Consider the following 17,500-nt stretch of genomic DNA (forward strand, 5'->3'; position numbering starts at 1 on the left):
GTTAGAACTTTTCTACTTCTAACTACTGGTTCATAATTGAATACGTTTTAAAATGGAATGCATCAACAGAACGGTGTTGGCAGTATAAAATTATCTACAGCACCTTGTATTCCTAGGTGGTCTCCCATCCAAGTACTAACCAGGCCCAACACTGCTTAGCTTCCAAGATCAGATGAGATTGGGCGTATCCAGTGTGGTGTGGCTGTAGATGAGCTTTGTAGTTTCTGTTAGAACTTTTCTACTTCTAACTACTGGTTCATAAATGAATACGTTTGAAAATGGAATGCATCAACAGAACGGTGTTGGCAGTATAAAAATATCTACAGCACCTTGTATTCCCAGGTGGTCTCCCATCCAAGTACTAACCAGGCCCAACACTGCTTAGCTTCCAAGATCAGATGAGATTGGGCGTACCCAGTGTGGTGTGGCTGTAGATGAGCTTTGTGGTTTCTGTTAGAACTTTTCTACTTCTAACTACTGGTTCATAAATGAATACGTTTGAAAATGGAATGCATCAACAGAACGGTGTTGGCAGTATAAAAATAACTACAGCACCTTGTATTCCCAGGTGGTCTCCCATCCAAGTACTAACCAGGCCCAACACTGCTTAGCTTCCAAGATCAGATGAGATTGGGCGTATCCAGTGTGGTGTGGCTGTAGATGAGCTTTGTGGTTTCTGTTAGAACTTTTCTACTTTTAACTACTGGTTCATAAATGAATACGTTTGAAAATGGAATGCATCAACAGAACGGTGTTGGCAGTATAAAAATATCTACAGCACCTTGTATTCCCAGGTGGTCTCCCATCCAAGTACTAACCAGGCCCAACACTGCTTAGTTTCCAAGAACAGATGAGATTGGGCGTATTCAGTGTGGTGTTGCTGTAGATGATCTTTCTGGTTTCTGTTAGAACTTTTCTACTTCTAACTACTTGTTCATAAATGAATACGTTTTAAAATGGAATGCATCAACAGAACGGTGTTGGCAGTATAAAATTATCTACAGCACCTTGTATTCCCAGGTAGTCTCCCATCCAAATACTAACCAGGCACAACACTGTTTAGCTTCCAAGATCAGATGAGATTGGGCGTATCCAGTGTGGTGTGGCTGTAGATGTGCTTTGTGGTTTCTGTTAGAACTTTTCTACTTCTAACTACTGGTTCATAAATGAATACGTTTAAAAATGGAATGCATCAACAGAACGGTGTTTTCAGTATAAAAATATCTACAGCACCTTGTATTACCGGGTGGTCTCCCATCCAAGTACTAACCAGGCCCAACACTGCTTAGCTTCCAAGATCAGATGAGATTGGGCGTATCCAGTGTGGTGTTGCTGTAGATGAGCTTTGTGGTTTCTGTTTGAACTTTTCTACTTCTAACTACTGGTTCATAAATGAATACACTTGAAAATTGAATGCATCAACAGAACGGTGTTGGCAGTATAAAAATATCTACAACACCTTGTATTCTCAGGTGGTCTCCCATCCAAGTACTAACCAGGCCCAACACTGCTTAGCTTCCAAGCTCAGATGAGATTGGGCGTATCCAGTGTGGTGTGGCTGTAGATGAGCTTTATGGTTTCTGTTAGAACTTTTCTACTTCTAACTACTGTTTCATAAATGAATACGTTTGAAAATGGAATGCATCAACAGAACGGTGTTGGTAGTATAAAAATATCTACAGCACCTTGTATTCCCAGGTGGTCTCCCATCCAAGTACTAACCAGGCCCAACACTGCTTAGCTTCCAAGCTCAGATGAGTTTGGGCGAATCCAGTGTGGTGTGGCTGTAGATGAGCTTTGTGGTTTCTGTTAGAACTTTTCTACTTCTAACTACTGGTTCATAAATGAATACGTTTTAAAATGGAATGCATCAACAGAACGGTGTTGGCAGTATAAAAATATCTACAGCACCTTGTATTCCCAGGTGGTCTCCCATCCAAGTACTAACCAGGCCCAAAACTGCTTAGCTTCCAAGATCAGATGAGATTGGGCGTATCCAGTGTGGTGTGGCTGTAGATGAGCTTTGTGGTTTCTGTTTGAACTTTTCTACTTCTAACTACTGGTTCATAAATGAATACACTTGAAAATTGAATGCATCAACAGAACGGTGTTGGCAGTATAAAAATATCTACAACACCTTGTATTCTCAGGTGGTCTCCCATCCAAGTACTAACCAGGCCCAACACTGCTTAGCTTCCAAGCACAGATGAGATTGGGCGTGTCCAGTGTGGTGTGGCTGTAGATGAGCTTTATGGTTTCTGTTAGAGCTTTTCTACTTCTAACTACTGTTTCATAAATGAATACGTTTGAAAATGGAATGCATCAACAGAACGGTGTTGGTAGTATAAAAATATCTACAGCACCTTGTATTCCCAGGTGGTCTCCCATCCAAGTACTAACCAGGCCCAACACTGCTTAGCTTCCAAGATCAGATGAGATTGGGCGTATCCAGTGTGGTGTGGCTGTAGATGAGCTTTGTGGTTTCTGTTAGAACTTTTCTACTTCTAACTACTGGTTCATAAATGAATACGTTTGAAAATGGAATGCATCAACAGAAGGGTGTTGGCAGTATAAAAATATCTACATCACCTTGTATTCCCAGGTGGTCTCCCATCCAAGTACTAACCAGGCCCTACACTGCTTAGCTTCCAAGATCAGATGAGATTGGGCGTATCCAGTGTAGTGTGGCTGTAGATGAGCTTTGTGGTTTCTGTTAGAACTTTTCTACTTCTAACTACTGGTTCATAAATGAATACGTTTTAAAATGGAATGCATCAACAGAAGGGTGTTGGCAGTATAAAAATATCTACAGCACCTTGTATTCCCAGGTAGTCTCCCATCCAAATACTAACCAGGCACAACACTGCTTAGCTTCCAAGATCAGATGAGATTGGGCGTATCCAGTGTGGTGTGGCTGTAGATGAGCTTTGTGGTTTCTGTTAGAACTTTTCTACTTCTAACTACTGGTTCATAAATGAATACGTTTTAAAATGGAATCCATCAACAGAATGGTGTTGGCAGTATAAAAATATCTACTGCACCTTGTATTCCCAGGTGGTCTCCCATCCAAGTACTAACCAGGCCCAACACTGCTTAGCTTCCAAGATCAGATGAGATTGGGCGTATCCAGTGTGGTGTTGCTGTAGATGAACTTTCTGTTTTCTGTTAGAACTTTTCTACTTCTAACTACTGGTTCATAAATGAATACGTTTTAAAATGGAATGCATCAACAGAACGGTGTTGGCAGTATAAAAATACCTACAGCACCTTGTATTCCCAGGTGGTCTCCCATCCAAGTACTAACCAGGACCAACACTGCTTAGCTTCCAAGCTCAGATGAGTTTGGGCGAATCCAGTGTGATGTGGCTGTAGATGAGCTTTATGGTTTCTGTTAGAACTTTTCTACTTCTAACTACTGGTTCATAAATGAATACGTTTGAAAATGGAATGCATCAACAGAACGGTGTTGGCAGTATAAAAATATCTACAGCACCTTGTATTCCCAGGTGGTCTCCCATCCAAGTACTAACCAGGCCCAACACTGCTTAGCTTCCAAGATCAGATGAGATTGGGCGTATCCAGTGTGGTGTGGCTGTAGATGAGCTTTGTGGTTTCTTTTTGAACTTTTCTACTTCTAACTACTGGTTCATAAATGAATACGTTTGAAAATGGAATGCATCAACAGAACGGTGTTGGTAGTATAAAAATATCTACAGCACCTTGTATTCCCAGGTGGTCTCCCATCCAAGTACTAACCAGGCCCAACACTGCTTAGCTTCCAAGATCAGATGAGATTGGGCGTATCCAGTGTGGTGTGGCTGTAGATGAGCTTTGTGGTTTCTGTTAGAACTTTTCTACTTCTAACTACTGGTTCATAAATGAATACGTTTGAAAATGGAATGCATCAACAGAAGGGTGTTGGCAGTATAAAAATATCTACATCACCTTGTATTCCCAGGTGGTCTCCCATCCAAGTACTAACCAGGCCCTACACTGCTTAGCTTCCAAGATCAGATGAGATTGGGCGTATCCAGTGTGGTGTGGCTGTAGATGAGCTTTGTGGTTTCTGTTTGAACTTTTCTACTTCTAACTACTGGTTCATAAATGAATACATTTGAAAATTGAATGCATCAACAGAACGGTGTTGGCAGTATAAAAATATCTACAGCACCTTGTATTCCCAGGTGGTCTCCCATCCAAGTACTAACCAGGCCCAACACTGCTTAGCTTCCAAGCTCAGATGAGATTGGGCGTATCCAGTGTGATGTGACTGTAGATGAGCTTTATGGTTTCTGTTAGAACTTTTCTACTTCTAACTACTGTTTCATAAATGAATACGTTTGAAAATGGAATGCATCAACAGAACGGTGTTGGTAGTATAAAAATATCTACAGCACCTTGTATTCCCAGGTGGTCTCCCATCCAAGTACTAACCTGGCCCAACACTGCTTAGCTTCCAAGATCAGATGAGATTGGGCGTATCCAGTGTGGTGTGGCTGTAGATGAGCTTTGTGGTTTCTGTGAGAACTTTTCTACTTCTAACTACTGGTTCATAAATGAATACGTTTTAAAATTGAATGCATCAACAGAAGGGTGTTGGCAGTATAAAAATATCTACAGCACCTTGTATTCCCAGGTAGTCTCCCATCCAAATACTAACCAGGCACAACACTGTTTAGCTTCCAAGATCAGATGAGATTGGGCGTATCCAGTGTGGTGTGGCTGTAGATGAGCTTTGTGGTTTCTGTTAGAACTTTTCTACTTCTAACTACTGGTTCATAAATGAATACGTTTTAAAATGGAATCCATCAACAGAACGGTGTTGGCAGTATAAAAATATCTACAGCACCTTGTATTCCCAGGTGGTCTCCCATCCAAGTACTAACCAGGCCCAATACTGCTTAGCTTCCAAGATCAGATGAGATTGGACGTATCCAGTGTGGTGTGGCTGTAGATGAACTTTTTGGTTTCTGTTAGAACTTTTCTACTTCTAACTCCTGGTTCATAAATGAATACGTTTAAAAATGGAATGCATCAACAGAACTGTGTTTTCAGTATAAAAATATCTACAGCACCTTGTATTACCGGGTGGTCTCCCATCCAAGTACTAACCAGGCCCAACACTGCTTAGCTTCCAAGATCAGATGAGATTGGGCGTATCCAGTGTGGTGTTGCTGTAGATGAACTTTCTGTTTTCTGTTAGAACTTTTCTACTTCTAACTACTGGTTCATAAATGAATACGTTTTAAAATGGAATGCATCAACAGAACGGTGTTGGCAGTATAAAAATATCTACAGCACCTTGTATTCCCAGGTGGTCTCCCATCCAAGTACTAACCAGGCCCAACACTGCTTAGCTTCCAAGCTCAGATGAGTTTGGGCGAATCCAGTGTGGTGTGGCTGTAGATGAGCTTTGTGGTTTCTGTTAGAACTTTTCTACTTCTAACTACTGGTTCATAAATGAATACATTTGAAAATGGAATGCATCAACAGAACGGTGTTGGCAGTATAAAAATATCTACAGCACCTTGTATTCCCAGGTGGTCTCCCATCCAAGTACTAACCAGGCCCAACACTGCTTAGTTTCCAAGATCAGATGAGATTGGGCGTATCCAGTGTGGTGTGGCTGCAGATGAGCTTTGTGGTTTCTGTTTGAACTTTTCTACTTCTAACTACTGGTTCATAAATGAATACATTTGAAAATTGAATGCATCAACAGAACGGTGTTGGCAGTATAAAAATATCTACAGCACCTTGTATTCCCAGGTGGTCTCCCATCCAAGTACTAACCAGGCCCAACACTGCTTAGCTTCCAAGTTCAGATGAGATTGGGCGTATCCAGTGTGGTGTTGCTGTAGATGAACTTTCTGGTTTGTGTTAGAACTTTTCTACTTCTAACTACTGGTTCATAAATGAATACGTTTTAAAATGGAATGCATCAACAGAATGGTGTTGGCAGTATAAAAATATCTACAGCACCTTGTATTCCCAGGTGGTCTCCCATCCAAGTACTAACCAGACCCAACACTGCTTAGCTTCCAAGATCAGATGAGATTGGGCATATCCAGTGTGGTGTGGCTGTAGATGAGCTTTGTGGTTTCTGTTAGAACTTTTCTACTTCTAACTACTGGTTCATAAATGAATACGTTTGAAAATGGAATGCATCAACAGAAGGGTGTTGGCAGTATAAAAATACCTACATCACCTTGTATTCCCAGGTGGTCTCCCATCCAAGTACTAACCAGGCCCTACACTGCTTAGCTTCCAAGATCAGATGAGATTGGGCGTATCCAGTGTAGTGTGGCTGTAGATGAGCTTTGTGGTTTCTGTTAGAACTTTTCTACTTCTAACTACTGGTTCATAAATGAATACGTTTGAAAATGGAATGCATCAACAGAAGGGTGTTGGCAGTATAAAAATATCTACAGCACCTTGTATTCCCAGGTGGTCTCCCATCCAAGTACTAACCAGGCCCAACACTGCTTAGCTTCCAAGATCAGATGAGATTGGGCGTATCCAGTGTGGTGTGGCTGTAGATGAGCTTTGTGGTTTCAGTTAGAACTTTTCTACTTCTAACTACTGGTTCATAAATGAATACGTTTGAAAATGGAATGCATCAACAGAACGGTGTTGGCAGTATAAAAATATCTACAGCACCTTGTATTCCCAGGTGGTCTCCCATCCAAGTACTAACCAGGCCCAACACTGCTTAGCTTCCAAGATCAGATGAGATTGGGCGTATCCAGAAAGGTGTGGCTGTGGATGAGCTTTGTGGTTTCTGTTAGAACTTTTCTACTTCTAACTACTGGTTCATAAATGAATACGTTTTAAAATGGAATCCATCAACAGAATGGTGTTGGCAGTATAAAAATATCTACAGCACCTTGTATTCCCAGGTAGTCTCCCATCCAAATACTAACCAGGCACAACACTGCTTAGCTTCCAAGATCAGATGAGATTGGGCGTATCCAGTGTGGTGTGGCTGTAGATGAGCTTTGTGGTTTCTGTTAGAACTTTTCTACTTCTAACTACTGGTTCATAAATGAATACGTTTTAAAATGGAATCCATCAACAGAATGGTGTTGGCAGTATAAAAATATCTACAGCACCTTGTATTCCCAGGTGGTCTCCCATCCAAGTACTAACCAGGCCCAACACTGCTTAGCTTCCAAGATCAGATGAGATTGGGCGTATCCAGTGTGGTGTTGCTGTAGATGAACTTTCTGTTTTCTGTTAGAACTTTTCTACTTCTAACTACTGGTTCATAAATGAATACGTTTTAAAATGGAATGCATCAACAGAACGGTGTTGGCAGTATAAAAATATCTACAGCACCTTGTATTCCCAGGTGGTCTCCCATCCAAGTACTAACCAGGCCCAACACTGCTTAGCTTCCAAGCTCAGATGAGTTTGGGCGAATCCAGTGTGGTGTGGCTGTAGATGAGCTTTGTGGTTTCTGTTAGAACTTTTCTACTTCTAACTACTGGTTCATAAATGAATACGTTTGAAAATGGAATGCATCAACAGAACGGTGTTGGCAGTATAAAAATATCTACAGCACCTTGTATTCCCAGGTGGTCTCCCATCCAAGTACTAACCAGGCCCAACACTGCTTAGCTTCCAAGATCAGATGAGATTGGGCGTATCCAGTGTGGTGTGGCTGTAGATGAGCTTTGTGGTTTCTGTTTGAACTTTTCTACTTCTAACTACTGGTTCATAAATGAATACATTTGAAAATTGAATGCATCAACAGAACGGTGTTGGCAGTATAAAAATATCTACAGCACCTTGTATTCCCAGGTGGTCTCCCATCCAAGTACTAACCAGGCCCAACACTGCTTAGCTTCCAAGCTCAGATGAGATTGGGCGTATCCAGTGTGATGTGGCTGTAGATGAGCTTTATGGTTTCTGTTAGAACTTTTCTACTTCTAACTACTGTTTCATAAATGAATACGTTTGAAAATGGAATGCATCAACAGAACGGTGTTGGTAGTATAAAAATATCTACAGCACCTTGTATTCCCAGGTGGTCTCCCATCCAAGTACTAACCTGGCCCAACACTGCTTAGCTTCCAAGATCAGATGAGATTGGGCGTATCCAGTGTGGTGTGGCTGTAGATGAGCTTTGTGGTTTCTGTTAGAACTTTTCTACTTCTAACTACTGGTTCATAAATGAATACGTTTTAAAATGGAATGCATCAACAGAAGGGTGTTGGCAGTATAAAAATATCTACAGCACCTTGTATTCCCAGGTAGTCTCCCATCCAAATACTAACCAGGCACAACACTGTTTAGCTTCCAAGATCAGATGAGATTGGGCGTATCCAGTGTGGTGTGGCTGTAGATGAGCTTTGTGGTTTCTGTTAGAACTTTTCTACTTCTAACTACTGGTTCATAAATGAATACGTTTTAAAATGGAATCCATCAACAGAACGGTGTTGGCAGTATAAAAATATCTACAGCACCTTGTATTCCCAGGTGGTCTCCCATCCAAGTACTAACCAGGCCCAACACTGCTTAGCTTCCAAGATCAGATGAGATTGGACGTATCCAGTGTGGTGTGGCTGTAGATGAACTTTTTGGTTTCTGTTAGAACTTTTCTACTTCTAACTCCTGGTTCATAAATGAATACGTTTAAAAATGGAATGCATCAACAGAACTGTGTTTTCAGTATAAAAATATCTACAGCACCTTGTATTACCGGGTGGTCTCCCATCCAAGTACTAACCAGGCCCAACACTGCTTAGCTTCCAAGATCAGATGAGATTGGGCGTATCCAGTGTGGTGTTGCTGTAGATGAACTTTCTGTTTTCTGTTAGAACTTTTCTACTTCTAACTACTGGTTCATAAATGAATACGTTTTAAAATGGAATGCATCAACAGAACGGTGTTGGCAGTATAAAAATATCTACAGCACCTTGTATTCCCAGGTGGTCTCCCATCCAAGTACTAACCAGGCCCAACACTGCTTAGCTTCCAAGCTCAGATGAGTTTGGGCGAATCCAGTGTGGTGTGGCTGTAGATGAGCTTTGTGGTTTCTGTTAGAACTTTTCTAATTCTAACTACTGGTTCATAAATGAATACGTTTGAAAATGGAATGCATCAACAGAACGGTGTTGGTAGTATAAAAATATCTACAGCACCTTGTATTCCCAGGTGGTCTCCCATCCAAGTACTAACCAGGCTCAACACTGCTTAGCTTCCAAGCTCAGATGAGATCGGGCGTATCCAGTGTGGTGTGTCTGTAGATGAGCTTTATGGTTTCTGTTAGAACTTTTCTACTTCTAACTACTGTTTCATAAATGAATACGTTTGAAAATGGAATGCATCAACAGAACGGTGTTGGTAGTATAAAAATATCTACAGCACCTTGTATTCCCAGGTGGTCTCCCATCCAAGTACTAACCAGGCCCAACACTGCTTAGCTTCCAAGATCAGATGAGATTGGGCGAATCCAGTGTGGTGTGGCTGTAGATGAGCTTTGTGGTTTCTGTTAGAACTTTTCTACTTCTAACTACTGGTTCATAAATGAATACGTTTTAAAATGGAATGCATCAACAGAACGGTGTTGGCAGTATAAAAATATCTACAGCACCTTGTATTCCCAGGTGGTCTCCCATCCAAGTACTAACCAGGCCCAACACTGCTTAGCTTCCAAGATCAGATGAGATTGGGCGTATCCAGTGTGGTGTGGCTGTAGATGAGCTTTGTGGTTTCTGTTTGAACTTTTCTACTTCTAACTACTGGTTCATAAATGAATACACTTGAAAATTGAATGCATCAACAGAACGGTGTTGGCAGTATAAAAATATCTACAACACCTTGTATTCTCAGGTGGTCTCCCATCCAAGTACTAACCAGGCCCAACACTGCTTAGCTTCCAAGCTCAGATGAGATCGGGCGTATCCAGTGTGGTGTGTCTGTAGATGAGCTTTATGGTTTCTGTTAGAACTTTTCTACTTCTAACTACTGTTTCATAAATGAATACGTTTGAAAATGGAATGCATCAACAGAACGGTGTTGGTAGTATAAAAATATCTACAGCACCTTGTATTCCCAGGTGGTCTCCCATCCAAGTACTAACCAGGCCCAACACTGCTTAGCTTCCAAGATCAGATGAGATTGGGCGTATCCAGTGTGGTGTGGCTGTAGATGAGCTTTGTGGTTTCTGTTAGAACTTTTCTACTTCTAACTACTGGTTCATAAATGAATACGTTTGAAAATGGAATGCATCAACAGAAGGGTGTTGGCAGTATAAAAATATCTACATCACCTTGTATTCCCAGGTGGTCTCCCATCCAAGTACTAACCAGGCCCTACACTGCTTAGCTTCCAAGATCAGATGAGATTGGGCGTATCCAGTGTGGTGTGGCTGTAGATGAGCTTTGTGGTTTCTGTTTGAACTTTTCTACTTCTAACTACTGGTTCATAAATGAATACATTTGAAAATTGAATGCATCAACAGAACGGTGTTGGCAGTATAAAAATATCTACAGCACCTTGTATTCCCAGGTGGTCTCCCATCCAAGTACTAACCAGGCCCAACACTGCTTAGCTTCCAAGCTCAGATGAGATTGGGCGTATCCAGTGTGATGTGACTGTAGATGAGCTTTATGGTTTCTGTTAGAACTTTTCTACTTCTAACTACTGTTTCATAAATGAATACGTTTGAAAATGGAATGCATCAACAGAACGGTGTTGGTAGTATAAAAATATCTACAGCACCTTGTATTCCCAGGTGGTCTCCCATCCAAGTACTAACCTGGCCCAACACTGCTTAGCTTCCAAGATCAGATGAGATTGGGCGTATCCAGTGTGGTGTGGCTGTAGATGAGCTTTGTGGTTTCTGTGAGAACTTTTCTACTTCTAACTACTGGTTCATAAATGAATACGTTTTAAAATGGAATGCATCAACAGAAGGGTGTTGGCAGTATAAAAATATCTACAGCACCTTGTATTCCCAGGTAGTCTCCCATCCAAATACTAACCAGGCACAACACTGTTTAGCTTCCAAGATCAGATGAGATTGGGCGTATCCAGTGTGGTGTGGCTGTAGATGAGCTTTGTGGTTTCTGTTAGAACTTTTCTACTTCTAACTACTGGTTCATAAATGAATACGTTTTAAAATGGAATCCATCAACAGAACGGTGTTGGCAGTATAAAAATATCTACAGCACCTTGTATTCCCAGGTGGTCTCCCATCCAAGTACTAACCAGGACCAACACTGCTTAGCTTCCAAGATCAGATGAGATTGGACGTATCCAGTGTGGTGTGGCTGTAGATGAACTTTTTGGTTTCTGTTAGAACTTTTCTACTTCTAACTCCTGGTTCATAAATGAATACGTTTAAAAATGGAATGCATCAACAGAACTGTGTTTTCAGTATAAAAATATCTACAGCACCTTGTATTACCGGGTGGTCTCCCATCCAAGTACTAACCAGGCCCAACACTGCTTAGCTTCCAAGATCAGATGAGATTGGGCGTATCCAGTGTGGTGTTGCTGTAGATGAACTTTGTGTTTTCTGTTAGAACTTTTCTACTTCTAACTACTGGTTCATAAATGAATACGTTTTAAAATGGAATGCATCAACAGAACGGTGTTGGCAGTATAAAAATATCTACAGCACCTTGTATTCCCAGGTGGTCTCCCATCCAAGTACTAACCAGGCCCAACACTGCTTAGCTTCCAAGCTCAGATGAGTTTGGGCGAATCCAGTGTGGTGTGGCTGTAGATGAGCTTTGTGGTTTCTGTTAGAACTTTTCTACTTCTAACTACTGGTTCATAAATGAATACGTTTGAAAATGGAATGCATCAACAGAACGGTGTTGGCAGTATAAAAATATCTACAGCACCTTGTATTCCCAGGTGGTCTCCCATCCAAGTACTAACCAGGCCCAACACTGCTTAGTTTCCAAGATCAGATGAGATTGGGCGTATCCAGTGTGGTGTGGCTGCAGATGAGCTTTGTGGTTTCTGTTTGAACTTTTCTACTTCTAACTACTGGTTCATAAATGAATACATTTGAAAATTGAATGCATCAACAGAACGGTGTTGGCAGTATAAAAATATCTACAGCACCTTGTATTCCCAGGTGGTCTCCCATCCAAGTACTAACCAGGCCCAACACTGCTTAGCTTCCAAGTTCAGATGAGATTGGGCGTATCCAGTGTGGTGTTGCTGTAGATGAACTTTCTGGTTTGTGTTAGAACTTTTCTACTTCTAACTACTGGTTCATAAATGAATACGTTTTAAAATGGAATGCATCAACAGAATGGTGTTGGCAGTATAAAAATATCTACAGCACCTTGTATTCCCAGGTGGTCTCCCATCCAAGTACTAACCAGACCCAACACTGCTTAGCTTCCAAGATCAGATGAGATTGGGCATATCCAGTGTGGTGTGGCTGTAGATGAGCTTTGTGGTTTCTGTTAGAACTTTTCTACTTCTAACTACTGGTTCATAAATGAATACGTTTGAAAATGGAATGCATCAACAGAAGGGTGTTGGCAGTATAAAAATACCTACATCACCTTGTATTCCCAGGTGGTCTCCCATCCAAGTACTAACCAGGCCCTACACTGCTTAGCTTCCAAGATCAGATGAGATTGGGCGTATCCAGTGTAGTGTGGCTGTAGATGAGCTTTGTGGTTTCTGTTAGAACTTTTCTACTTCTAACTACTGGTTCATAAATGAATACGTTTGAAAATGGAATGCATCAACAGAAGGGTGTTGGCAGTATAAAAATATCTACAGCACCTTGTATTCCCAGGTGGTCTCCCATCCAAGTACTAACCAGGCCCAACACTGCTAAGCTTCCAAGATCAGATGAGATTGGGCGTATCCAGTGTGGTGTGGCTGTAGATGAGCTTTGTGGTTTCAGTTAGAACTTTTCTACTTCTAACTACTGGTTCATAAATGAATACGTTTGAAAATGGAATGCATCAACAGAACGGTGTTGGCAGTATAAAAATATCTACAGCACCTTGTATTCCCAGGTGGTCTCCCATCCAAGTACTAACCAGGCCCAACACTGCTTAGCTTCCAAGATCAGATGAGATTGGGCGTATCCAGAAAGGTGTGGCTGTGAATGAGCTTTGTGGTTTCTGTTAGAACTTTTCTACTTCTAACTACTGGTTCATAAATGAATACGTTTTAAAATGGAATCCATCAACAGAATGGTGTTGGCAGTATAAAAATATCTACAGCACCTTGTATTCCCAGGTAGTCTCCCATCCAAATACTAACCAGGCACAACACTGCTTAGCTTCCAAGATCAGATGAGATTGGGCGTATCCAGTGTGGTGTGGCTGTAGATGAGCTTTGTGGTTTCTGTTAGAACTTTTCTACTTCTAACTACTGGTTCATAAATGAATACGTTTTAAAATGGAATCCATCAACAGAATGGTGTTGGCAGTATAAAAATATCTACAGCACCTTGTATTCCCAGGTGGTCTCCCATCCAAGTACTAACCAGGCCCAACACTGCTTAGCTTCCAAGATCAGATGAGATTGGGCGTATCCAGTGTGGTGTTGCTGTAGATGAACTTTCTGTTTTCTGTTAGAACTTTTCTACTTCTAACTACTGGTTCATAAATGAATACGTTTTAAAATGGAATGCATCAACAGAACGGTGTTGGCAGTATAAAAATATCTACAGCACCTTGTATTCCCAGGTGGTCTCCCATCCAAGTACTAACCAGGCCCAACAGTGCTTAGCTTCCAAGCTCAGATGAGTTTGGGCGAATCCAGTGTGGTGTGGCTGTAGATGAGCTTTGTGGTTTCTGTTAGAACTTTTCTACTTCTAACTACTGGTTCATAAATGAATACGTTTGAAAATGGAATGCATCAACAGAACGGTGTTGGCAGTATAAAAATATCTACAGCACCTTGTATTCCCAGGTGGTCTCCCATCCAAGTACTAACCAGGCCCAACACTGCTTAGCTTCCAAGATCAGATGAGATTGGGCGTATCCAGTGTGGTGTGGCTGTAGATGAGCTTTGTGGTTTCTGTTTGAACTTTTCTACTTCTAACTACTGGTTCATAAATGAATACATTTGAAAATTGAATGCATCAACAGAACGGTGTTGGCAGTATAAAAATATCTACAGCACCTTGTATTCCCAGGTGGTCTCCCATCCAAGTACTAACCAGGCCCAACACTGCTTAGCTTCCAAGCTCAGATGAGATTGGGCGTATCCAGTGTGATGTGGCTGTAGATGAGCTTTATGGTTTCTGTTAGAACTTTTCTACTTCTAACTACTGTTTCATAAATGAATACGTTTGAAAATGGAATGCATCAACAGAACGGTGTTGGTAGTATAAAAATATCTACAGCACCTTGTATTCCCAGGTGGTCTCCCATCCAAGTACTAACCTGGCCCAACACTGCTTAGCTTCCAAGATCAGATGAGATTGGGCGTATCCAGTGTGGTGTGGCTGTAGATGAGCTTTGTGGTTTCTGTTAGAACTTTTCTACTTCTAACTACTGGTTCATAAATGAATACGTTTTAAAATGGAATGCATCAACAGAAGGGTGTTGGCAGTATAAAAATATCTACAGCACCTTGTATTCCCAGGTAGTCTCCCATCCAAATACTAACCAGGCACAACACTGTTTAGCTTCCAAGATCAGATGAGATTGGGCGTATCCAGTGTGGTGTGGCTGTAGATGAGCTTTGTGGTTTCTGTTAGAACTTTTCTACTTCTAACTACTGGTTCATAAATGAATACGTTTTAAAATGGAATCCATCAACAGAACGGTGTTGGCAGTATAAAAATATCTACAGCACCTTGTATTCCCAGGTGGTCTCCCATCCAAGTACTAACCAGGCCCAACACTGCTTAGCTTCCAAGATCAGATGAGATTGGACGTATCCAGTGTGGTGTGGCTGTAGATGAACTTTTTGGTTTCTGTTAGAACTTTTCTACTTCTAACTCCTGGTTCATAAATGAATACGTTTAAAAATGGAATGCATCAACAGAACTGTGTTTTCAGTATAAAAATATCTACAGCACCTTGTATTACCGGGTGGTCTCCCATCCAAGTACTAACCAGGCCCAACACTGCTTAGCTTCCAAGATCAGATGAGATTGGGCGTATCCAGTGTGGTGTTGCTGTAGATGAACTTTCTGTTTTCTGTTAGAACTTTTCTACTTCTAACTACTGGTTCATAAATGAATACGTTTTAAAATGGAATGCATCAACAGAACGGTGTTGGCAGTATAAAAATATCTACAGCACCTTGTATTCCCAGGTGGTCTCCCATCCAAGTACTAACCAGGCCCAACACTGCTTAGCTTCCAAGCTCAGATGAGTTTGGGCGAATCCAGTGTGGTGTGGCTGTAGATGAGCTTTGTGGTTTCTGTTAGAACTTTTCTACTTCTAACTACTGGTTCATAAATGAATACGTTTGAAAATGGAATGCATCAACAGAACGGTGTTGGCAGTATAAAAATATCTACAGCACCTTGTATTCCCAGGTGGTCTCCCATCCAAGTACTAACCAGGCCCAACACTGCTTAGTTTCCAAGATCAGATGAGATTGGGCGTATCCAGTGTGGTGTGGCTGCAGATGAGCTTTGTGGTTTCTGTTTGAACTTTTCTACTTCTAACTACTGGTTCATAAATGAATACATTTGAAAATTGAATGCATCAACAGAACGGTGTTGGCAGTATAAAAATATCTACAGCACCTTGTATTCCCAGGTGGTCTCCCATCCAAGTACTAACCAGGCCCAACACTGCTTAGCTTCCAAGTTCAGATGAGATTGGGCGTATCCAGTGTGGTGTTGCTGTAGATGAACTTTCTGGTTTGTGTTAGAACTTTTCTACTTCTAACTACTGGTTCATAAATGAATACGTTTTAAAATGGAATGCATCAACAGAATGGTGTTGGCAGTATAAAAATATCTACAGCACCTTGTATTCCCAGGTGGTCTCCCATCCAAGTACTAACCAGGCCCAACACTGCTTAGCTTCCAAGATCAGATGAGATTGGGCATATCCAGTGTGGTGTGGCTGTAGATGAGCTTTGTGGTTTCTGTTAGAACTTTTCTACTTCTAACTACTGGTTCATAAATGAATACGTTTGAAAATGGAATGCATCAACAGAAGGGTGTTGGCAGTATAAAAATACCTACATCACCTTGTATTCCCAGGTGGTCTCCCATCCAAGTACTAACCAGGCCCTACACTGCTTAGCTTCCAAGATCAGATGAGATTGGGCGTATCCAGTGTAGTGTGGCTGTAGATGAGCTTTGTGGTTTCTGTTAGAACTTTTCTACTTCTAACTACTGGTTCATAAATGAATACGTTTGAAAATGGAATGCATCAACAGAAGGGTGTTGGCAGTATAAAAATATCTACAGCACCTTGTATTCCCAGGTGGTCTCCCATCCAAGTACTAACCAGGCCCAACACTGCTTAGCTTCCAAGATCAGATGAGATTGGGCGTATCCAGTGTGGTGTGGCTGTAGATGAGCTTTGTGGTTTCTGTTAGAACTTTTCTACTTCTAACTACTGGTTCATAAATGAATACGTTTGAAAATGGAATGCATCAACAGAACGGTGTTGGCAGTATAAAAATATCTACAGCACCTTGTATTCCCAGGTGGTCTCCCATCCAAGTACTAACCAGGCCCAACACTGCTTAGCGTCCAAGATCAGATGAGATTGGGCGTATCCAGTGTGGTGTGGCTGTAGATGAGCTTTGTGGTTTCTGTTTGAACTTTTCTACTTCTAACTACTGGTTCATAAATGAATACATTTGAAAATTGAATGCATCAACAGAACGGTGTTGGCAGTATAAAAATATCTACAGCACCTTGTATTCCCAGGTGGTCTCCCATCCAAGTACTAACCAGGCCCAACACTGCTTAGCTTCCAAGCTCAGATGAGATTGGGCGTATCCAGTGTGATGTGGCTGTAGATGAGCTTTATGGTTTCTGTTAGAACTTTTCTACTTCTAACTACTGGTTCATAAATGAATACGTTTTAAAATGGAATGCATCAACAGAAGGGTGTTGGCAGTATAAAAATATCTACAGCACCTTGTATTCCCAGGTAGTCTCCCATCCAAATACTAACCAGGCACAACACTGTTTAGCTTCCAAGATCAGATGAGATTGGGCGTATCCAGTGTGGTGTGGCTGTAGATGAGCTTTGTGGTTTCTGTTAGAACTTTTCTACTTCTAACCACTGGTTCATAAATGAATACGTTTTAAAATGGAATCCATCAACAGAACGGTGTTGGCAGTATAAAAATATCTACAGCACCTTGTATTCCCAGGTGGTCTCCCATCCAAGTACTAACCAGGCCCAACACTGCTTAGCTTCCAAGATCAGATGAGATTGGACGTATCCAGTGTGGTGTGGCTGTAGATGAACTTTTTGGTTTCTGTTAGAACTTTTCTACTTCTAACTCCTGGTTCATAAATGAATACGTTTAAAAATGGAATGCATCAACAGAACTGTGTTTTCAGTATAAAAATATCTAC

At 41.3% G+C, this 17,500-nt stretch overlaps 57 non-coding genes and 21 pseudogenes across 57 annotated transcripts; all 78 read right to left on the minus strand.

Annotated features, from left to right (window-relative positions):
* Window positions 1-91: 91 nt before the first annotated feature.
* On the minus strand, window positions 92-210 carry LOC135060418 (5S ribosomal RNA). The gene has a single exon (XR_010246812.1). It is a non-coding gene; the product is annotated as a 5S ribosomal RNA (ribosomal RNA).
* A 107-nt stretch (window positions 211-317) lies between these two features.
* Window positions 318-436, minus strand: LOC135059442 (5S ribosomal RNA). The gene has a single exon (XR_010245844.1). It is a non-coding gene; the product is annotated as a 5S ribosomal RNA (ribosomal RNA).
* Window positions 437-543: 107 nt separating this feature from the next.
* On the minus strand, window positions 544-662 carry LOC135059178 (5S ribosomal RNA). Its single transcript, XR_010245591.1, has one exon. It is a non-coding gene; the product is annotated as a 5S ribosomal RNA (ribosomal RNA).
* A 107-nt stretch (window positions 663-769) lies between these two features.
* Window positions 770-888, minus strand: LOC134888785 (5S ribosomal RNA; annotated as a pseudogene).
* Window positions 889-995: 107 nt separating this feature from the next.
* On the minus strand, window positions 996-1,114 carry LOC134892130 (5S ribosomal RNA; annotated as a pseudogene).
* A 107-nt stretch (window positions 1,115-1,221) lies between these two features.
* On the minus strand, window positions 1,222-1,340 carry LOC134887241 (5S ribosomal RNA; annotated as a pseudogene).
* Window positions 1,341-1,447: 107 nt separating this feature from the next.
* On the minus strand, window positions 1,448-1,566 carry LOC135065575 (5S ribosomal RNA). The gene has a single exon (XR_010251853.1). It is a non-coding gene; the product is annotated as a 5S ribosomal RNA (ribosomal RNA).
* Window positions 1,567-1,673: 107 nt separating this feature from the next.
* On the minus strand, window positions 1,674-1,792 carry LOC135069555 (5S ribosomal RNA). Its single transcript, XR_010255735.1, has one exon. It is a non-coding gene; the product is annotated as a 5S ribosomal RNA (ribosomal RNA).
* A 107-nt stretch (window positions 1,793-1,899) lies between these two features.
* On the minus strand, window positions 1,900-2,018 carry LOC135065509 (5S ribosomal RNA). Its single transcript, XR_010251789.1, has one exon. It is a non-coding gene; the product is annotated as a 5S ribosomal RNA (ribosomal RNA).
* A 107-nt stretch (window positions 2,019-2,125) lies between these two features.
* On the minus strand, window positions 2,126-2,244 carry LOC134886180 (5S ribosomal RNA). Its single transcript, XR_010170271.1, has one exon. It is a non-coding gene; the product is annotated as a 5S ribosomal RNA (ribosomal RNA).
* Window positions 2,245-2,351: 107 nt separating this feature from the next.
* On the minus strand, window positions 2,352-2,470 carry LOC134888034 (5S ribosomal RNA). The gene has a single exon (XR_010171098.1). It is a non-coding gene; the product is annotated as a 5S ribosomal RNA (ribosomal RNA).
* Window positions 2,471-2,577: 107 nt separating this feature from the next.
* On the minus strand, window positions 2,578-2,696 carry LOC135070756 (5S ribosomal RNA). The gene has a single exon (XR_010256909.1). It is a non-coding gene; the product is annotated as a 5S ribosomal RNA (ribosomal RNA).
* Window positions 2,697-2,803: 107 nt separating this feature from the next.
* On the minus strand, window positions 2,804-2,922 carry LOC134890570 (5S ribosomal RNA; annotated as a pseudogene).
* Window positions 2,923-3,029: 107 nt separating this feature from the next.
* On the minus strand, window positions 3,030-3,148 carry LOC135068998 (5S ribosomal RNA). The gene has a single exon (XR_010255189.1). It is a non-coding gene; the product is annotated as a 5S ribosomal RNA (ribosomal RNA).
* Window positions 3,149-3,255: 107 nt separating this feature from the next.
* On the minus strand, window positions 3,256-3,374 carry LOC134892887 (5S ribosomal RNA; annotated as a pseudogene).
* A 107-nt stretch (window positions 3,375-3,481) lies between these two features.
* On the minus strand, window positions 3,482-3,600 carry LOC134888046 (5S ribosomal RNA). The gene has a single exon (XR_010171100.1). It is a non-coding gene; the product is annotated as a 5S ribosomal RNA (ribosomal RNA).
* A 107-nt stretch (window positions 3,601-3,707) lies between these two features.
* Window positions 3,708-3,826, minus strand: LOC134888057 (5S ribosomal RNA). Its single transcript, XR_010171101.1, has one exon. It is a non-coding gene; the product is annotated as a 5S ribosomal RNA (ribosomal RNA).
* A 107-nt stretch (window positions 3,827-3,933) lies between these two features.
* LOC135065723 (5S ribosomal RNA) lies at window positions 3,934-4,052 on the minus strand. Its single transcript, XR_010251996.1, has one exon. It is a non-coding gene; the product is annotated as a 5S ribosomal RNA (ribosomal RNA).
* A 107-nt stretch (window positions 4,053-4,159) lies between these two features.
* On the minus strand, window positions 4,160-4,278 carry LOC135067673 (5S ribosomal RNA). Its single transcript, XR_010253884.1, has one exon. It is a non-coding gene; the product is annotated as a 5S ribosomal RNA (ribosomal RNA).
* Window positions 4,279-4,385: 107 nt separating this feature from the next.
* Window positions 4,386-4,504, minus strand: LOC135058648 (5S ribosomal RNA). Its single transcript, XR_010245075.1, has one exon. It is a non-coding gene; the product is annotated as a 5S ribosomal RNA (ribosomal RNA).
* Window positions 4,505-4,611: 107 nt separating this feature from the next.
* On the minus strand, window positions 4,612-4,730 carry LOC134892132 (5S ribosomal RNA; annotated as a pseudogene).
* A 107-nt stretch (window positions 4,731-4,837) lies between these two features.
* On the minus strand, window positions 4,838-4,956 carry LOC135070799 (5S ribosomal RNA). The gene has a single exon (XR_010256951.1). It is a non-coding gene; the product is annotated as a 5S ribosomal RNA (ribosomal RNA).
* Window positions 4,957-5,063: 107 nt separating this feature from the next.
* LOC134887242 (5S ribosomal RNA) lies at window positions 5,064-5,182 on the minus strand (annotated as a pseudogene).
* Window positions 5,183-5,289: 107 nt separating this feature from the next.
* LOC135069556 (5S ribosomal RNA) lies at window positions 5,290-5,408 on the minus strand. The gene has a single exon (XR_010255736.1). It is a non-coding gene; the product is annotated as a 5S ribosomal RNA (ribosomal RNA).
* A 107-nt stretch (window positions 5,409-5,515) lies between these two features.
* On the minus strand, window positions 5,516-5,634 carry LOC135068868 (5S ribosomal RNA). Its single transcript, XR_010255059.1, has one exon. It is a non-coding gene; the product is annotated as a 5S ribosomal RNA (ribosomal RNA).
* A 107-nt stretch (window positions 5,635-5,741) lies between these two features.
* On the minus strand, window positions 5,742-5,860 carry LOC134901420 (5S ribosomal RNA). The gene has a single exon (XR_010174912.1). It is a non-coding gene; the product is annotated as a 5S ribosomal RNA (ribosomal RNA).
* A 107-nt stretch (window positions 5,861-5,967) lies between these two features.
* LOC135067015 (5S ribosomal RNA) lies at window positions 5,968-6,086 on the minus strand. The gene has a single exon (XR_010253245.1). It is a non-coding gene; the product is annotated as a 5S ribosomal RNA (ribosomal RNA).
* A 107-nt stretch (window positions 6,087-6,193) lies between these two features.
* LOC134885933 (5S ribosomal RNA) lies at window positions 6,194-6,312 on the minus strand. Its single transcript, XR_010170034.1, has one exon. It is a non-coding gene; the product is annotated as a 5S ribosomal RNA (ribosomal RNA).
* Window positions 6,313-6,419: 107 nt separating this feature from the next.
* On the minus strand, window positions 6,420-6,538 carry LOC134888069 (5S ribosomal RNA). The gene has a single exon (XR_010171102.1). It is a non-coding gene; the product is annotated as a 5S ribosomal RNA (ribosomal RNA).
* A 107-nt stretch (window positions 6,539-6,645) lies between these two features.
* Window positions 6,646-6,764, minus strand: LOC134886380 (5S ribosomal RNA). Its single transcript, XR_010170464.1, has one exon. It is a non-coding gene; the product is annotated as a 5S ribosomal RNA (ribosomal RNA).
* Window positions 6,765-6,871: 107 nt separating this feature from the next.
* Window positions 6,872-6,990, minus strand: LOC134890571 (5S ribosomal RNA; annotated as a pseudogene).
* A 107-nt stretch (window positions 6,991-7,097) lies between these two features.
* Window positions 7,098-7,216, minus strand: LOC135059847 (5S ribosomal RNA). The gene has a single exon (XR_010246245.1). It is a non-coding gene; the product is annotated as a 5S ribosomal RNA (ribosomal RNA).
* Window positions 7,217-7,323: 107 nt separating this feature from the next.
* LOC135069557 (5S ribosomal RNA) lies at window positions 7,324-7,442 on the minus strand. The gene has a single exon (XR_010255737.1). It is a non-coding gene; the product is annotated as a 5S ribosomal RNA (ribosomal RNA).
* A 107-nt stretch (window positions 7,443-7,549) lies between these two features.
* On the minus strand, window positions 7,550-7,668 carry LOC134888080 (5S ribosomal RNA). The gene has a single exon (XR_010171103.1). It is a non-coding gene; the product is annotated as a 5S ribosomal RNA (ribosomal RNA).
* Window positions 7,669-7,775: 107 nt separating this feature from the next.
* LOC135065344 (5S ribosomal RNA) lies at window positions 7,776-7,894 on the minus strand. The gene has a single exon (XR_010251627.1). It is a non-coding gene; the product is annotated as a 5S ribosomal RNA (ribosomal RNA).
* Window positions 7,895-8,001: 107 nt separating this feature from the next.
* LOC135058659 (5S ribosomal RNA) lies at window positions 8,002-8,120 on the minus strand. The gene has a single exon (XR_010245086.1). It is a non-coding gene; the product is annotated as a 5S ribosomal RNA (ribosomal RNA).
* A 107-nt stretch (window positions 8,121-8,227) lies between these two features.
* On the minus strand, window positions 8,228-8,346 carry LOC134892133 (5S ribosomal RNA; annotated as a pseudogene).
* Window positions 8,347-8,453: 107 nt separating this feature from the next.
* Window positions 8,454-8,572, minus strand: LOC135062294 (5S ribosomal RNA). The gene has a single exon (XR_010248647.1). It is a non-coding gene; the product is annotated as a 5S ribosomal RNA (ribosomal RNA).
* Window positions 8,573-8,679: 107 nt separating this feature from the next.
* Window positions 8,680-8,798, minus strand: LOC134887243 (5S ribosomal RNA; annotated as a pseudogene).
* Window positions 8,799-8,905: 107 nt separating this feature from the next.
* On the minus strand, window positions 8,906-9,024 carry LOC135069558 (5S ribosomal RNA). Its single transcript, XR_010255738.1, has one exon. It is a non-coding gene; the product is annotated as a 5S ribosomal RNA (ribosomal RNA).
* Window positions 9,025-9,131: 107 nt separating this feature from the next.
* On the minus strand, window positions 9,132-9,250 carry LOC134890860 (5S ribosomal RNA; annotated as a pseudogene).
* Window positions 9,251-9,357: 107 nt separating this feature from the next.
* Window positions 9,358-9,476, minus strand: LOC135058700 (5S ribosomal RNA). Its single transcript, XR_010245124.1, has one exon. It is a non-coding gene; the product is annotated as a 5S ribosomal RNA (ribosomal RNA).
* A 107-nt stretch (window positions 9,477-9,583) lies between these two features.
* On the minus strand, window positions 9,584-9,702 carry LOC134888091 (5S ribosomal RNA). The gene has a single exon (XR_010171104.1). It is a non-coding gene; the product is annotated as a 5S ribosomal RNA (ribosomal RNA).
* A 107-nt stretch (window positions 9,703-9,809) lies between these two features.
* On the minus strand, window positions 9,810-9,928 carry LOC134888695 (5S ribosomal RNA; annotated as a pseudogene).
* A 107-nt stretch (window positions 9,929-10,035) lies between these two features.
* LOC134888103 (5S ribosomal RNA) lies at window positions 10,036-10,154 on the minus strand. The gene has a single exon (XR_010171105.1). It is a non-coding gene; the product is annotated as a 5S ribosomal RNA (ribosomal RNA).
* Window positions 10,155-10,261: 107 nt separating this feature from the next.
* On the minus strand, window positions 10,262-10,380 carry LOC135065725 (5S ribosomal RNA). Its single transcript, XR_010251998.1, has one exon. It is a non-coding gene; the product is annotated as a 5S ribosomal RNA (ribosomal RNA).
* A 107-nt stretch (window positions 10,381-10,487) lies between these two features.
* On the minus strand, window positions 10,488-10,606 carry LOC135067674 (5S ribosomal RNA). Its single transcript, XR_010253885.1, has one exon. It is a non-coding gene; the product is annotated as a 5S ribosomal RNA (ribosomal RNA).
* A 107-nt stretch (window positions 10,607-10,713) lies between these two features.
* LOC135058670 (5S ribosomal RNA) lies at window positions 10,714-10,832 on the minus strand. The gene has a single exon (XR_010245097.1). It is a non-coding gene; the product is annotated as a 5S ribosomal RNA (ribosomal RNA).
* A 107-nt stretch (window positions 10,833-10,939) lies between these two features.
* LOC134892134 (5S ribosomal RNA) lies at window positions 10,940-11,058 on the minus strand (annotated as a pseudogene).
* Window positions 11,059-11,165: 107 nt separating this feature from the next.
* On the minus strand, window positions 11,166-11,284 carry LOC135070358 (5S ribosomal RNA). The gene has a single exon (XR_010256526.1). It is a non-coding gene; the product is annotated as a 5S ribosomal RNA (ribosomal RNA).
* Window positions 11,285-11,391: 107 nt separating this feature from the next.
* On the minus strand, window positions 11,392-11,510 carry LOC134887244 (5S ribosomal RNA; annotated as a pseudogene).
* Window positions 11,511-11,617: 107 nt separating this feature from the next.
* LOC135069559 (5S ribosomal RNA) lies at window positions 11,618-11,736 on the minus strand. The gene has a single exon (XR_010255739.1). It is a non-coding gene; the product is annotated as a 5S ribosomal RNA (ribosomal RNA).
* Window positions 11,737-11,843: 107 nt separating this feature from the next.
* LOC135068869 (5S ribosomal RNA) lies at window positions 11,844-11,962 on the minus strand. Its single transcript, XR_010255060.1, has one exon. It is a non-coding gene; the product is annotated as a 5S ribosomal RNA (ribosomal RNA).
* A 107-nt stretch (window positions 11,963-12,069) lies between these two features.
* LOC134901421 (5S ribosomal RNA) lies at window positions 12,070-12,188 on the minus strand. The gene has a single exon (XR_010174913.1). It is a non-coding gene; the product is annotated as a 5S ribosomal RNA (ribosomal RNA).
* A 107-nt stretch (window positions 12,189-12,295) lies between these two features.
* Window positions 12,296-12,414, minus strand: LOC135067016 (5S ribosomal RNA). Its single transcript, XR_010253246.1, has one exon. It is a non-coding gene; the product is annotated as a 5S ribosomal RNA (ribosomal RNA).
* Window positions 12,415-12,521: 107 nt separating this feature from the next.
* Window positions 12,522-12,640, minus strand: LOC134885934 (5S ribosomal RNA). The gene has a single exon (XR_010170035.1). It is a non-coding gene; the product is annotated as a 5S ribosomal RNA (ribosomal RNA).
* A 107-nt stretch (window positions 12,641-12,747) lies between these two features.
* On the minus strand, window positions 12,748-12,866 carry LOC135066299 (5S ribosomal RNA). Its single transcript, XR_010252551.1, has one exon. It is a non-coding gene; the product is annotated as a 5S ribosomal RNA (ribosomal RNA).
* A 107-nt stretch (window positions 12,867-12,973) lies between these two features.
* LOC134888893 (5S ribosomal RNA) lies at window positions 12,974-13,092 on the minus strand (annotated as a pseudogene).
* Window positions 13,093-13,199: 107 nt separating this feature from the next.
* LOC134890572 (5S ribosomal RNA) lies at window positions 13,200-13,318 on the minus strand (annotated as a pseudogene).
* Window positions 13,319-13,425: 107 nt separating this feature from the next.
* LOC135059848 (5S ribosomal RNA) lies at window positions 13,426-13,544 on the minus strand. Its single transcript, XR_010246246.1, has one exon. It is a non-coding gene; the product is annotated as a 5S ribosomal RNA (ribosomal RNA).
* A 107-nt stretch (window positions 13,545-13,651) lies between these two features.
* On the minus strand, window positions 13,652-13,770 carry LOC134888797 (5S ribosomal RNA; annotated as a pseudogene).
* Window positions 13,771-13,877: 107 nt separating this feature from the next.
* On the minus strand, window positions 13,878-13,996 carry LOC134888114 (5S ribosomal RNA). The gene has a single exon (XR_010171106.1). It is a non-coding gene; the product is annotated as a 5S ribosomal RNA (ribosomal RNA).
* A 107-nt stretch (window positions 13,997-14,103) lies between these two features.
* On the minus strand, window positions 14,104-14,222 carry LOC135065345 (5S ribosomal RNA). The gene has a single exon (XR_010251628.1). It is a non-coding gene; the product is annotated as a 5S ribosomal RNA (ribosomal RNA).
* A 107-nt stretch (window positions 14,223-14,329) lies between these two features.
* Window positions 14,330-14,448, minus strand: LOC135058682 (5S ribosomal RNA). Its single transcript, XR_010245108.1, has one exon. It is a non-coding gene; the product is annotated as a 5S ribosomal RNA (ribosomal RNA).
* Window positions 14,449-14,555: 107 nt separating this feature from the next.
* On the minus strand, window positions 14,556-14,674 carry LOC134892135 (5S ribosomal RNA; annotated as a pseudogene).
* A 107-nt stretch (window positions 14,675-14,781) lies between these two features.
* Window positions 14,782-14,900, minus strand: LOC135062295 (5S ribosomal RNA). Its single transcript, XR_010248648.1, has one exon. It is a non-coding gene; the product is annotated as a 5S ribosomal RNA (ribosomal RNA).
* Window positions 14,901-15,007: 107 nt separating this feature from the next.
* Window positions 15,008-15,126, minus strand: LOC134887245 (5S ribosomal RNA; annotated as a pseudogene).
* Window positions 15,127-15,233: 107 nt separating this feature from the next.
* Window positions 15,234-15,352, minus strand: LOC135069560 (5S ribosomal RNA). The gene has a single exon (XR_010255740.1). It is a non-coding gene; the product is annotated as a 5S ribosomal RNA (ribosomal RNA).
* Window positions 15,353-15,459: 107 nt separating this feature from the next.
* LOC135068870 (5S ribosomal RNA) lies at window positions 15,460-15,578 on the minus strand. The gene has a single exon (XR_010255061.1). It is a non-coding gene; the product is annotated as a 5S ribosomal RNA (ribosomal RNA).
* Window positions 15,579-15,685: 107 nt separating this feature from the next.
* Window positions 15,686-15,804, minus strand: LOC134901422 (5S ribosomal RNA). The gene has a single exon (XR_010174914.1). It is a non-coding gene; the product is annotated as a 5S ribosomal RNA (ribosomal RNA).
* Window positions 15,805-15,911: 107 nt separating this feature from the next.
* Window positions 15,912-16,030, minus strand: LOC135059039 (5S ribosomal RNA). The gene has a single exon (XR_010245458.1). It is a non-coding gene; the product is annotated as a 5S ribosomal RNA (ribosomal RNA).
* Window positions 16,031-16,137: 107 nt separating this feature from the next.
* On the minus strand, window positions 16,138-16,256 carry LOC134885935 (5S ribosomal RNA). Its single transcript, XR_010170036.1, has one exon. It is a non-coding gene; the product is annotated as a 5S ribosomal RNA (ribosomal RNA).
* A 107-nt stretch (window positions 16,257-16,363) lies between these two features.
* LOC134888125 (5S ribosomal RNA) lies at window positions 16,364-16,482 on the minus strand. Its single transcript, XR_010171107.1, has one exon. It is a non-coding gene; the product is annotated as a 5S ribosomal RNA (ribosomal RNA).
* Window positions 16,483-16,589: 107 nt separating this feature from the next.
* LOC135061267 (5S ribosomal RNA) lies at window positions 16,590-16,708 on the minus strand. Its single transcript, XR_010247654.1, has one exon. It is a non-coding gene; the product is annotated as a 5S ribosomal RNA (ribosomal RNA).
* A 107-nt stretch (window positions 16,709-16,815) lies between these two features.
* LOC135065346 (5S ribosomal RNA) lies at window positions 16,816-16,934 on the minus strand. Its single transcript, XR_010251629.1, has one exon. It is a non-coding gene; the product is annotated as a 5S ribosomal RNA (ribosomal RNA).
* Window positions 16,935-17,041: 107 nt separating this feature from the next.
* On the minus strand, window positions 17,042-17,160 carry LOC134892136 (5S ribosomal RNA; annotated as a pseudogene).
* A 107-nt stretch (window positions 17,161-17,267) lies between these two features.
* On the minus strand, window positions 17,268-17,386 carry LOC135062296 (5S ribosomal RNA). Its single transcript, XR_010248649.1, has one exon. It is a non-coding gene; the product is annotated as a 5S ribosomal RNA (ribosomal RNA).
* A 107-nt stretch (window positions 17,387-17,493) lies between these two features.
* The window catches only part of LOC134887247 (5S ribosomal RNA), a 119-nt pseudogene continuing 112 nt past the window's right edge, over window positions 17,494-17,500 (minus strand).

Source organism: Pseudophryne corroboree, chromosome 3, assembly GCF_028390025.1.
Source record: "Pseudophryne corroboree isolate aPseCor3 chromosome 3, aPseCor3.hap2, whole genome shotgun sequence".
Classification (NCBI taxonomy): Eukaryota; Metazoa; Chordata; class Amphibia; order Anura; family Myobatrachidae; genus Pseudophryne; species Pseudophryne corroboree.